We start from the raw sequence: 12,258 nt of genomic DNA, 5'->3' as shown, positions 1-12,258 counted from the left end.
TCTGTGCCCCCATCCCACCACTGCTAATAGCACTGCCTGTAAGTAGACAGATTCTGCCGTCCAAAGAAGCAGTGACCAAACAACATGTGATCCAAGAGGCAGGGACCCCAAAGGCAGACAAAGGCCATGGCAAGAAGATACTAGCTGATGCCAGGAGGTGCCAAAGGTTGTAAGTGGGGACAGGAAGTGACTGAAAACTGGGGGAATAAAGTTATGTTAATGGCCACATAGGAAACAGTGGCCAAGAATTCTGGCCCAGAGTACCAGGTAGTTACTTGACCAGTCTTTCCTTTGGAGACCCACAGACTCAGAAAGGTTTTTGGCCTGATAAAAGACACAGAAGACATACTGCCAATTGGCTGCCAACGTGGAGAATGACTGCTAACTACAGCCAGGCAGGATTCCAGGACCACGCTTCCTGAAAGAGGAACCGTAACCTGTATAAGGCCGGGGCAGGGAGAAGCAGAGCTACTGCAGACTCACTGGCCTCCTCCTTTCTGACAAGTAGTGTTAGTGCCCCTGGAAGACTATTAATAGCAATCTCTAATGAGGAAGAAAAACACAGAATCACATTTTTCTGCTGTACTTAGGGAAGTACAATGCTAATACCGTCTTCATAGAAACAGAACTCTCAGAAATGCAAAGTACTTTCTTGTTTATAGGAGATTGAGGAAGAGAATTATATTTCTTTAACATTATGGTCATGTTTAAAATGACTATGCTAAATGTTGAGAGAATTTTATCAATATAGGAATGTCTAATATGTAAAGAAAGAAATTATGTGGGGGAAAGTGTCTGACAATGAGTATTTCCAGATACCTTCCAAGACACTGTTCTCCTCATGTGACATGCTCTGGAATCATATTTAAGCCCAGCCATAGGAAATTACAGCCACTCCCTCCCTCTTAGATTGGCCCAAATCCCCTTCTAATTCTTCAGCAAGAATTCTGAAGAATTCTCTGAAAACACAAGTGGATATGCTTCCCTGGGTTGATGTACCTGACATCCCTTCTTACAAGTGGTTTTGGTACTTGGAGCCTGTCTCAGATACCCCACTGGTGGCAACAGAAGGAGAGATGGCTTTGATATGGGATTTATTCTTCATAGGCATAACCCCTTGCTCCTCCTTTCCTTCCTAATGAGACAGATTAGATGATCAGGTGTGGTCTGAAGATGTCTGATTTCTCCATGATACAGGTTGAGAGGTGGCACGGATGGACTGAATGGCTACAGAGAGTCTCTGGTTCTCAAAAAGTTTGAGCTCAAACAACACATTCTCTAAAGAAACAATCTGAGTTTGCGCAGATCCAAGGGTCCTAGAGTCTGCAAAAGCACCTTGCTTATGTTAATGTCCAGCTGGTTACAAACAAAAAGAAGTAAGTAACCTTTCTGAGAAAAAAAATAAGCTATTCAATACTCCCTTTCAAAGTACAAGGATGTGAAGAGAATTCTTGCAAAGTGCAAAAAAACTACTAACCGTGAAGGAAAAACATTCACTGGACTACATTCAAATTAAGTTCCTGTTGATCAAATGACACCATGAATGGAGTTAAGAGACCACATACTAGAAAAAGATATTTGCAAAATGTGTAACTGGCAAAGGACTAGTATCCAGAATATATAAGAAACCTTCAACAAATCAATCAGTAAAAGATTAATGCAATAAAAAGAGGCTGTTCTAGCCTCTTTCTAAAAATAATATCCAAAGAATCAATAAACATATAAGAGATGTCCAAATCAATTAGTCATATGAGGGATGCAAATTATAACCAAGTAAGATACACACCTTATAGAATGTCTAAAATGGACGTGAATGATAATGTATTGGTGAGGATCTAGAGGAGATATATATACTTGATAAGAACCAAAATTGTACAAACACTTTGGAATGTCATTGGTAGTACCTATTAAAGTTAAATATAAGCATGCTAAATGACCTAGCATTTTCACTTCTAGAAATGCATCCCACAGAAATGCACATATAGTCACACCCAAAAAATGTGTTAAAAATACCTGTAGTCTTATTATTTATGATAGCCCCAAACATCTCCAAAGTCTCTGAAAATTAAAGTGAACTTAAATTGTGGTATATCTACAACAACATGAATAAATTGGACTAATATTGGCAGGTAAAAAACAGTAATACTAAAATAACCCAAAATCAGAGAAGGTAATCTATGGTGATAGAAATTAGGATAGTGCTTACCTGTGGGATGAAGAAAGACCACACTGACTGGGAGGCGGGGGACATGTGTGAATGAGGCTTCTGGGGTGCTGGTAATATTTTACTTGGAGACTTGGGTGGTGATTACAGGGGATACTTATTCTGTGATAGCTCATCTAGCTACATCTTTGTGTATGTGTGTATATGCTGTACGTCAGTAAAAAAGTTTATTTTTAAGAAGTGCATGGAAGTAATTTGACCTCGGTTGTTATTTAAATAATTCCCCACACTTCTGCCATTCAAGGGTCTCTTGCCAATATGGTTGTGTTTGCACTGCTGATAGAACTACAGAAAAAGAGAGGGTCCCTAGAGTTTGACCGGAGGCCATTTGGGAGTGTTTGACCTTCAGAGGGAAGGTAATGCTTAGCTATCAAATTAGCATCTATATTTTAAACCTTAACATATAAAATATGAAATGTGGCTTAATAACTTTCCTAAATCAAATGGCATGCATTGGCTTGAAAAAGATGTGGATGTTGAATCTGTATAAAATGCAAATTTCTTGACAGTGTTAAAATACATGTAATTTTGCTATGGCATGAAAAATGTCACTGTTTCCCAGAACTAAATCGATGAAGGACGTGTGTGATATCAGGGAAATAATTGGGCCCTGGTGGGACTGAGCTACGGACAAGGTAATCAGCCTTTTCTTAAAATAATTTTCGTGTCTCCACGGTAACAGCACACAATCAGTGCTGGTCTTTCCATAGTATGTTTAGCATAGGAAAAGTACAAACAGATTGTTCTGGCTTAAGATGAGACATTTAAAAATCATAAATTACCATCTACTTCTTTAGCTACAAAACGGGAAATTATTAGAATAAAAATACTGACTTCCGTGGCCATATGGCACCGTTTGGGTCAAGCCACGCTCTTAGCCTGAAATACAAGGTTCAGCACCATCTGGTTCCTGCAGCCTTCTCCATCTTCCCACCTCCCTTTCTTCCCACTTAATCCTCTCCTAACCCATTTTGTAGTCCGGCAGTTGCTAACTACTTTTAGTTCCTGCATATTTGCTCCTCCAAACTTCTAGGCTTTGTACGTGCTCTTAACTTGCTGGACTGAAAAGCCCTTTCCTAATTATCTCCCTGGAAAATTCCCATTCATCCTTCAAAACCACTTCAGTCTTAAAGATTAATCATACTTTCCTCTATTGTAACTGCAAACTATTTCTATGTTTTCATTATTGATCTTATGACACTATATTTTCCCTCTCTCCTTTGAAATTTAGAATTCCTCGAAGATAGGGACAATATTTTATGCATTTCTATATACTTTGTTCCAATGTCTGGAGCACAGAAAATGCTCAAGAAACAGTTGCCGAAAGGAAATGGAAAAATTTGCTCCTTCACAAGCAATTTGCCAAATAAGAGATTCAAGTGGCCACCAAGAACATTAAAAATTCTCCAATCTCATCATTATTTAAACAACTGAAAGCCTAAATAATAATATACATTATTTTGTTCCTTAAAGTTCCTTTAAAAGTTTAAATTTTAAAAAAAATTATAATTCACAGGCTGATGCGCTCAATGGATATTTGTTATCAAGTACTTCTTTAAAGTGTATTAACTTTGACCTATAAATGCATTATTAGGGGTCTATTTTCAGGAAACAGTCCAATAATATGTGAATATATTCAAGCATCAAGATATATTTACAGTGTTATTTATAATAAAGAAAGTGAAATTTAAGCAACGGGCCCAATGGTAAGAGGATATTTACATAATTGTGATGCTCCTTTACAATGTAACACTGTGCTTTGCAGAGTGTTTAATGACATGAGAAAATGCTTATAATATACAGCTAGCCCAAAAGGTAGAATACCAAATATCTATTATATGCATCATTAATTCAATTCCATAAAGAAAACTGCCTATTAAAAGGAAAATATACCAAAAATACAGCAGCGGTGGCTCTAGGGAATATTTTTGTTTGTTTGTTTGCTAGAGAAATAGAGGGATTCTGTAACATTCTAGTTATCAGGAGAAAAACTGTCCTCCCTATACCCTCAATTGTGCTTTCTTGTATGTAAGTCAAAAACACAAAACTTTTTTTTATTATTACACTTTAAGTTCTGGGATACATGTGCAGATCGTACAGGACTGTTACATAGGTATACACACGCCACGGTGGTTTGCTGCATCCACCCCCCGTCACCTACATTAGGTGTTTCTCCTAATGTTATCCCTCCCCAATCCCCCCATCCCCTGCTATCCCTCCCCTAGCCCCCCACCCCCTAACAGGCCCCAGTGTGCGATGTTCCCCTCCCTGTGTCCAGGGACATGGATGAAGCTGGAAACCATTATTCTTAGTAAACTGACACAAGAACATAAAACCAAACACCACATGTTCTCACTCATAAGTGGGTGTTGAACAATGAGAACAAAACTCTTTTTTATTCAAGTAAACTCTAGACAGGACAAGGCTGATTATAAATAATTTTGAAATACACAAAAAAATTTAACTAGTTCTATATTACTCTCCAGTGACTGGATAACTAAAATTTGTTGCTAAAAGGTGAAGTGTTTCTGAGAGAAAAGAAGAAAGAAACCCTCAAATGTTTCTTGAGAACTGGAACTGGGCAGTGGGCCAAGCCCTGTCACATATTTCCTTAGTTAACCACCACGGCAATACTACAGAGCAAATATTATTATCCACAAGTTGGCGGCTTGTCCAAAGTCGCTCTAGTGTGTGACAAAGTTGGATTTTGGTCCCAAAACTATCTGCTAAAGAAATTCACATTTTTTTCTATTTATGATTACCTCTTTAAGCCAAACAAAACAAAGCAAACAACAACAACAACAAACAGTTCTGCACAGCCTGATTTAATGAAGAGGTAAAAATTATTTGTATTGATTTATGCAGCTTGCTTAGTTTTTAATCAAGTTGGCTCTTAGAACCATAATTTACGCAAACAGCAAGAAACAAACACCTTGAAAGCAATGACAGTGTTCTAGGTGTTACGAGTTTTCATTCTGATTCCAGTACCAGCTCAGAAGCAACTGTAGGAGCTCACTAAGAGCTTGCTGAATTGAATTAATTAGATTATTCAGCAGGAACTTCTTTCCAAGACCAAGTTATCCCAAATTTCAAATTAGGTCAAACTAAATAAATGAGGTTTCACTGTGTTTCCTCATCTACACTTTTTTTATGTACTTTTCCTAACCTTGAGAGCAGGTTTTGCCATCAAAAGATGTCTCCCTTAAGATATCAGTGTAGCTATTAAAACAACTCTTTTTCTAGATCTATGAAAAATGCATCTTATTTTAGCAGCAAAGATTAAGGGCTATTGCCTTCTGTCTCTTCTGGAAACACTTCATTGATTTTGTGGCCATTACCACAAACACTATCTTGTCAGGGCCCCTGAAACTGACCAAGATTTCAAAGAAACAATTCCAGGTAAATGTGAGCTTTGAGTAGCTGCCTCTGAGTCAGTTTTGAGTTCTGTACTGTTTTTGATGAAGATTACTAAAATTAAAGCATAGCTAAGATAAGATTTGGTGGCCGAATTATCTTCAGAATCATTAGTTACTTCATTCCTCCAGGAAAACAAAGCTATGAAGAATAGTTCTAAATGGGAAAACGAAAATGGCATATTTTGGGCTTCCACTCAGAGCCAGGTAATGCGCATTATTGTATTTGGAATTACAAAAACCTGTATGAGGTAGACATCCCTTTTCTCACGTTGCAGGTAAAGAAACAGATTCTAAATGTTAAAACAATCACTCAAGGATTCACAGCTGATGAAAGGTTGAACAGGGTTTCTGAGAGGTTTCTCTGCTCTTAGATACCTTCTCTACCTCTCCCTGACCTGCTCTCCATTGTAGAAACTGTAATCCCCAGGCTCCTTTGTGGGTTCCAAGGTGTAGGAGGGCTGAGACCTAGAGGAGCCTGGTAGGCAAGAAGAGACAAGACAGGCCATTCCTCCCACTTTTTGCTTGGCCTGGGCTACCCTTTCCAGAAGCAGCTCCAGCTCCTTCCTGGCTCCAGGTCTGATTGGTCTAGCTATAGTTCTAGCTCTAGACCATCTAGAGATGGTCTCAGCTTCATAATCCACCTCCTTCTTGCCGCATATACCTAGAAGTTGTCATAGCTTCTTGTTGTTGCTAATTTGTGAATTGCCCATACCTGCCTTCTTTTCCGTCAGCTCCTCAGCCCTTCATCAATGGTGTAAACACTTTTCTGCATTACAATTATTTAGAATTAAAAATAGGTAAGAAAAACAAAAAAAAACACCTTGATTAGTTTCTCTGTTCTGACTGATCCTGACTGATCAAGATTCAAATACAAGTCTGATTGTCGTGCCTAGCTTTTTCTATTAGTCCATGATAGCACATTGCCAAAAAAAGGTGATCAGTTTTTTAAAGCATGAATGTGTGCTCTCACATAACATACGACAAGAATTTCTGTCTCTGACTCCATTTCATGTTTCCCATAACTACACGGTGTCTTGTCACTTGATGCATTTCTTTTCTTTTTCTTCTTTTTTTTTAAACTGGAAACTATTATTGATATAGCTATGCTCAAAATATGTTTGTGTATATAAGTTAGTTCCTGTGGCGTGGGCTAAATTTTGGCAGAGAAGCATAGCAGTCCAAAAAATATGCCACAAAATCATGGATTTTAATGTTCTAAGATTCATTTCCCTTTGGCCACCAGTCCTACAATTTGTCATACTGTCAGCTGCTGAACCTGAAGCTTTTGCTATATATTGTGCAAACGAAGAAGACTCAACATTCCTAATTGACCCAAACACAGTCTAAAACTATCTTCTCCAAGCTACAGAAAACTTGCAGGTATATGAAGCTGCTCCAGTTCCCTGAAACAGATGGAAGATTATAGCCAACCTGTTAAATAAGCTGGACTCATGGGAGTGCCCGTAGAAACCAAACTTATTTTTCGCCCCTTTCCTTCAAAATCACTCACTCGTCTGATTGTTCCCCACTGTTAGGACAACATGTCCTGCAAGTCCCATACCTTCTTTAGTCACTCTTTTATGATAGAAAGATGCTTCTTTTACTTTTGTTCTAAAAAGCCTAATCCGCTCCATTCTAACCATCACAAAACGCTTCCATTAATTAACTTGACCAGTATTGACCGAACACAATTTACCTGTCGGTATTCTAGGTTCTGGTGTTGCACTAGTAAATAAATCAGACATAAAACCTTACTTTCATGGAGTTCAAATTCTGGTGGGGAAATTGCAATCTGACAAGTAAGCAAAATAGATGGAATGTTGGTGATAAGTGCTTAGGGGACTGAATTTTAGATAGGTGGAGGAGGAAAGACTTCATTGAGAAGGGGACCTTTCAAAGTTTCCAATACTTCACTTTCAGTGGATGACCTAGCTGTCTATTTTCCTGAGAAAACTGAAGCAGTCAGAAGAGAACTTCCACATGCTTCTGCCACTATGTCTAGCTATCCACATCTGTGCCACATACTCTGCCTTCTCTCCTGTGAATTTGGAAGAACTCTCCTGCTCTTAGATAAATCCAGCCCCTCCACTTGTGTGCCAGATCCAGTCGCCTCTTGCTTACTCAAAAACATTACTTCAGTCCCCATCTGCTTTCTTTCCCGTGTCACCAATTTTCTCTTGCTCAGTGGCATGTAAACATCTCTTATCTTAAAAATCCTTCTAGAGTTCACTTCTATCTCCAGCATCTACCCTATTTCTCTCTCTTTTTTTTTTTTTTTTTTAGAGCAAAACTCCTTGCCTACATTCTCTTCCCTCAACTACTCTCCTCTGCTTCTCTTTACAGCCTGATCAAACCTGGTTTTTGTGCCCATCACTTTAGAGAAATGGAAAGGTCACCAACAGCCTTCATGTTGTTAAGTACAGTGGCTGGTTTTCCATCCTCATCTCACTTCCCCTTCACCGCTATGTCATCGAGGCCGTCAGGCGGCTTCCTTGGTACACTGCTCACTCGGCTTCTAGGACACTATTCTAGCTGGATTTTTCTCCATTTCTCTGCAAGCTCCTTCTCAGTCTCCTCTGTTGTTTTTGCCTCATCTTCCTGTGCTCTAAACATTGGAAGGCCCCTGGTCTCAGACTTTGAACCTTTCCTTTGATTCTATTTTTTCCTTGTGATCTCATCCAACCTCATGGGTTCTGATACCACTAATATCCTAAAGACTTCCAAATGTATACTGCCTGCCTTAAATTACTTTCATGAATCACCACCTATTCAATATCTCCACCCAGACATCTCTAACACAACATGTCAATACTCTCCCAAAATGTTCCTGGCAAAGTTTTCTTCCCTCAACTACCGCCTGTTCCAAGATTGGGCAGGACAAGGAGTGGGAAGATGGCAGAAAAAATCTTCGTTGACCATCATGTTCAACATTTGGTACAACATTTTATGATGTGTTTTCAAAAAGAAAATAGAGTAGAAGATGAGAAACAGAGGAACCAGTCAAGAAGTTATTTCAATAACTTATGTGAGGAGCTAAGGAATCTCAGTGGGACAGAAAAAAAGTGAACAGGATGGTGAAGTTTTCAGGCAGTAAATTAGCTGGGACTTGGTGATTAATTGGATATAAAGAATGAAGGCGTGGGAAAAGTCAGGATGATCTCATGTCTAACTTAGAAGTCTGGATGGATATTGGTGACACTGAGGTAAGAAATATATGGAAAGTATATAATTTTGGAGAAAGGGGAATAAGAGGTTCAATTTCAGTCATCCTAAAAGCTCATGCCTACCAGACACTATACAGAAACTGGAAAAAGTGTGAAAGAGTATGAGTACTGTCACATACACATAGAGTATGTGAGAAAATTAGTGTGTGCACTAATATGGCCAAAAGGCCTGAATTTTGCATTGAACCAAACTAAAGGACCAAAAAATATAGAGTGCCTTTGTGCTCTGCTCCTGATGGAAGAAACACCCTTGAAACAGAAACAACACATGCCATTGTTAAAACATTGTCTTTATATGGCTGGGGGAAGAGGAAGTGGGCTGGTCGGTATAATATTCTGTTGTGAAAATGATGTATGGTGGTCTACCTACAGCTGTAACTTTTGAACACCATACGAAGTTTCATGCCCTTCTAAAATTTAAACCTTGGCATAAACCTGACACCTACTCTTTATAAATTCCATCCACTCCAACCTCATCCCCCAACTGACTCCTAAAGATAACAGTATGTATTTAGGGCAACATGTCTTCAAGACAACAGCAGTTTCGGGGGTTTTAGGTACAGTGAAACCACAGGGAGGCTGAGCTGGAGACAGTTTTGAATCATGAATCATTACCAAAATTGTGAGCTAAATTCTGATTGTGAAACCTTTATTACTGTGATGTTACAATAGTCCAAAAAGAAGACAGCTGGATCTTCAGGTGACAGGTGGAGCATATAGTTTCTGGCTGAAGACAACTCAATTTTGCAGTTATAAATTGTGTAAATTTGATGTGGACATCACTGAAAGGGGTTATGTGCGGAACCCCACAAGGTTGTTGTTAAGTGACTTTTTCTGCAGTCGACTCTCTTTTTGATTAGAATTTAGGAGCATATGGAAACTGTTATGGGGGTCCTCCCCAAACATAAACTGTCTGAAATTTAGTCAGCTTAAGTTTGCTGAAAGCTTGGCTTTTAATTCTACGGTAAACAACAACAGCATCGAAACCCGCTAGACTCTGGCTGCAGCCTCCATTTCCAATCTTAACTTTGTACTTTCCTTCCTCAAATTCACATTCCAACCGAGGTGTTCTACGTACTGCCCTGTGACCCTGGAGGGCATTTTTCTCACCCTGCTCTGTCTTTTCTCCTCTCCTGTGCCTTTTGAAATCCCGTTTAATGTCCAGACTCTTACACAAAACTCTTCTTGACTCCTACAACTTAAAGGGATTCTTACCTCTTCTGAATTCCTAAAGCAAACCGCGTAAATATGGGAAAGTTTTTTAAACTTGAAGTTTTTTCAACATAAGCATATGTTTAAAATGTTATAACAGTATCTCATGATTGCATTGGAAATTCTTTTCTATTGATGAACTTTTATTCACCTTACATTTAGACTACCCTCAGCTTTCACGATTTGCTGGAAGAACTCACAGAACCCAGAAAAGCTATTTATAGTCATGGCTGTTGCTTACTGAAGCAAAAAGATACAGATAAAAGTCAGCAAAAGCAAAAGATGCATAGGGCAGAGTCCAGGAGACACCAGGTGTGAGAGTCTATCCCACCAGTGGAGTAGTAGAGACAGCACTTAATGCTCCAGCAACAACATGTGACAACTTGTGCAACGTACTGCCAGACAGAGGAGTGCACGAGAGCCTTAGTGTCTGTATTAGTTGGGGTTCTCTAGAGGAACAGAACTAATGGAATGTGTGTGTGTGTTAAAAAAACGAGTTTATTAAGTATTAACTCACACAATCACGAGGTCCCACAAGAGGCTGTCTGCAGGCTGAGGAGCAAGAAGAGCCAGTCTGAGTTCTAAAACTGAAGAACTTGGAGTCTGATGTTCGAGGGCAGGAAGCATCCAGCAGAGGAGAAAGATGTAGGCTGGGAGGCTAGGTTGGTCCCTTTTCACACTTTTCTGCCTGCTCACATTCTTTTTATTTTTCTTGAGACAGAGTCTCTCTCTGTTGCCCAGGCTGGAGTGCAGTGGTGAGATCTCGGCTCATTGCAACCTCCGCCTCCTAGGTTCAAGCAGTTTTCCTGCCTCAGCCTCATGAGTAACTGGGATTACAGGCACATGCTGCCACACCCAGCTAACTATTTTTAGTAGAGACAGGGTTTCATCATGTTAGCCAGGCTGGTCTTCATCTCCTGACCTTGTGATCCACCCACCTCTGCTTCCCAAAGTGCTGGGATTACAGGCGTCAGCCACCGCACCCGGCCTCTTCCTGCTTATATTCCAGCAGTGCTGGCAGCTGATAGATGGGGTCCATCCAGATTAAAGGTGAGTCTGCCTTCCTCAGCTCACTGACTCAAATGTTAAGCTCCTGTGGCAACACCCTCACAGCACACCCAGGATCAATGCTTTGTATTCTTCAATCCAGTCAAGTTGACACTCAGTATTCACCATCACAGTATCAAAGGGATGTTTTGGTGTGGTTAGTCATGGAGGTAGGAGTCCCTGCATGCACCTGCATGACTGAACAGCTAGGATCACTCATGTGGGTGTTCCCCTCCATACCTACACGACTCACCCTAGGGATTCAGTCTCCAGCGTCTTCCCCACTCCGAGCATCCTGGGGCACAGCGCAGGAGGCAGCTCCGGTGGCTGCAGTGGTGACAGCGTGAGCACCAGGAGGTGGCAGCTGTGGCGGGTGGGCGGTCCCAGGTGTAATGGATAGGAAACAAGACTTCGCCCCTTCCTAGTCAGGGATCAGCATGAGCAAGTGCTTCCTGCCCCCACCAGCAGCCCCAGTGACCACCGCAGGGTGGAGCATGGCAGTGGGCTTACCTAGACCCCCGCTCTACTAAGTTTCCCGGATTGTACTGCACTGGCGAGCCCTCCCCTGCCCATGGCACCCACAAGCCTCCCGATACAGTGTCTGATGATGAGAAAGACCACGGGAAGAAAAAAGGAAAATGTAAGAAACAGGAAAAGAGGACTGAAGGCGATGCAGGCTTTCAGGAATGTCGCTCTGGAGATGAGGCAGAAAGTCCTTCCAAAATGAAGAGGTCCCAGGGAACCCATGTTTGCAACAAGCCTAGCTTCTCTAAAAAGAAGAAGGACTTTAAGAAGAAAAGCACAAAGAAGAAAAGCATAAAGAGAAGTCGAAAGACTTGACAGCAGCTGATGTTGTTAAACGGTGGAAGGAAAAGAAGAAAAAGAAAAAGCCCGTTCAGGAGCCAGAGATGCCTCAGATTTTGGGATTCCTCTGGCTGCTGCAGTAGAGAGGACCACGGTGTGTGATGCATTCGGCTGCTGCCATTTTCTGTGAGTGTATAGATTCCGCAGAGAAGTATGGCAGGAAGTGCAAAGGCATCTACAGAGTATCAGGAGTTAAACAAAAGTGGGCAAGCTAAAAGCAGCCTAGACCAGCAACTGAGTCCTACGGCGCTCAGCCCCGCTGTGCAGACCA

The 12,258-nt window shown here is 40.7% G+C and overlaps 1 pseudogene; it reads left to right on the top strand.

The window, feature by feature from the left end:
- The window catches only part of LOC116565049, a 29,568-nt pseudogene that overhangs the window by 16,279 nt on the left and 1,031 nt on the right, over positions 1 to 12,258 (top strand).

The sequence above is a fragment of the Sapajus apella genome, unplaced genomic scaffold (assembly GCF_009761245.1).
Source record: "Sapajus apella isolate SASKATOON/1434 unplaced genomic scaffold, GSC_monkey_1.0 scaffold38, whole genome shotgun sequence".
Taxonomy (NCBI): Eukaryota; Metazoa; Chordata; class Mammalia; order Primates; family Cebidae; genus Sapajus; species Sapajus apella.
This window is presented reverse-complemented; position numbering and strand designations above follow the sequence as displayed.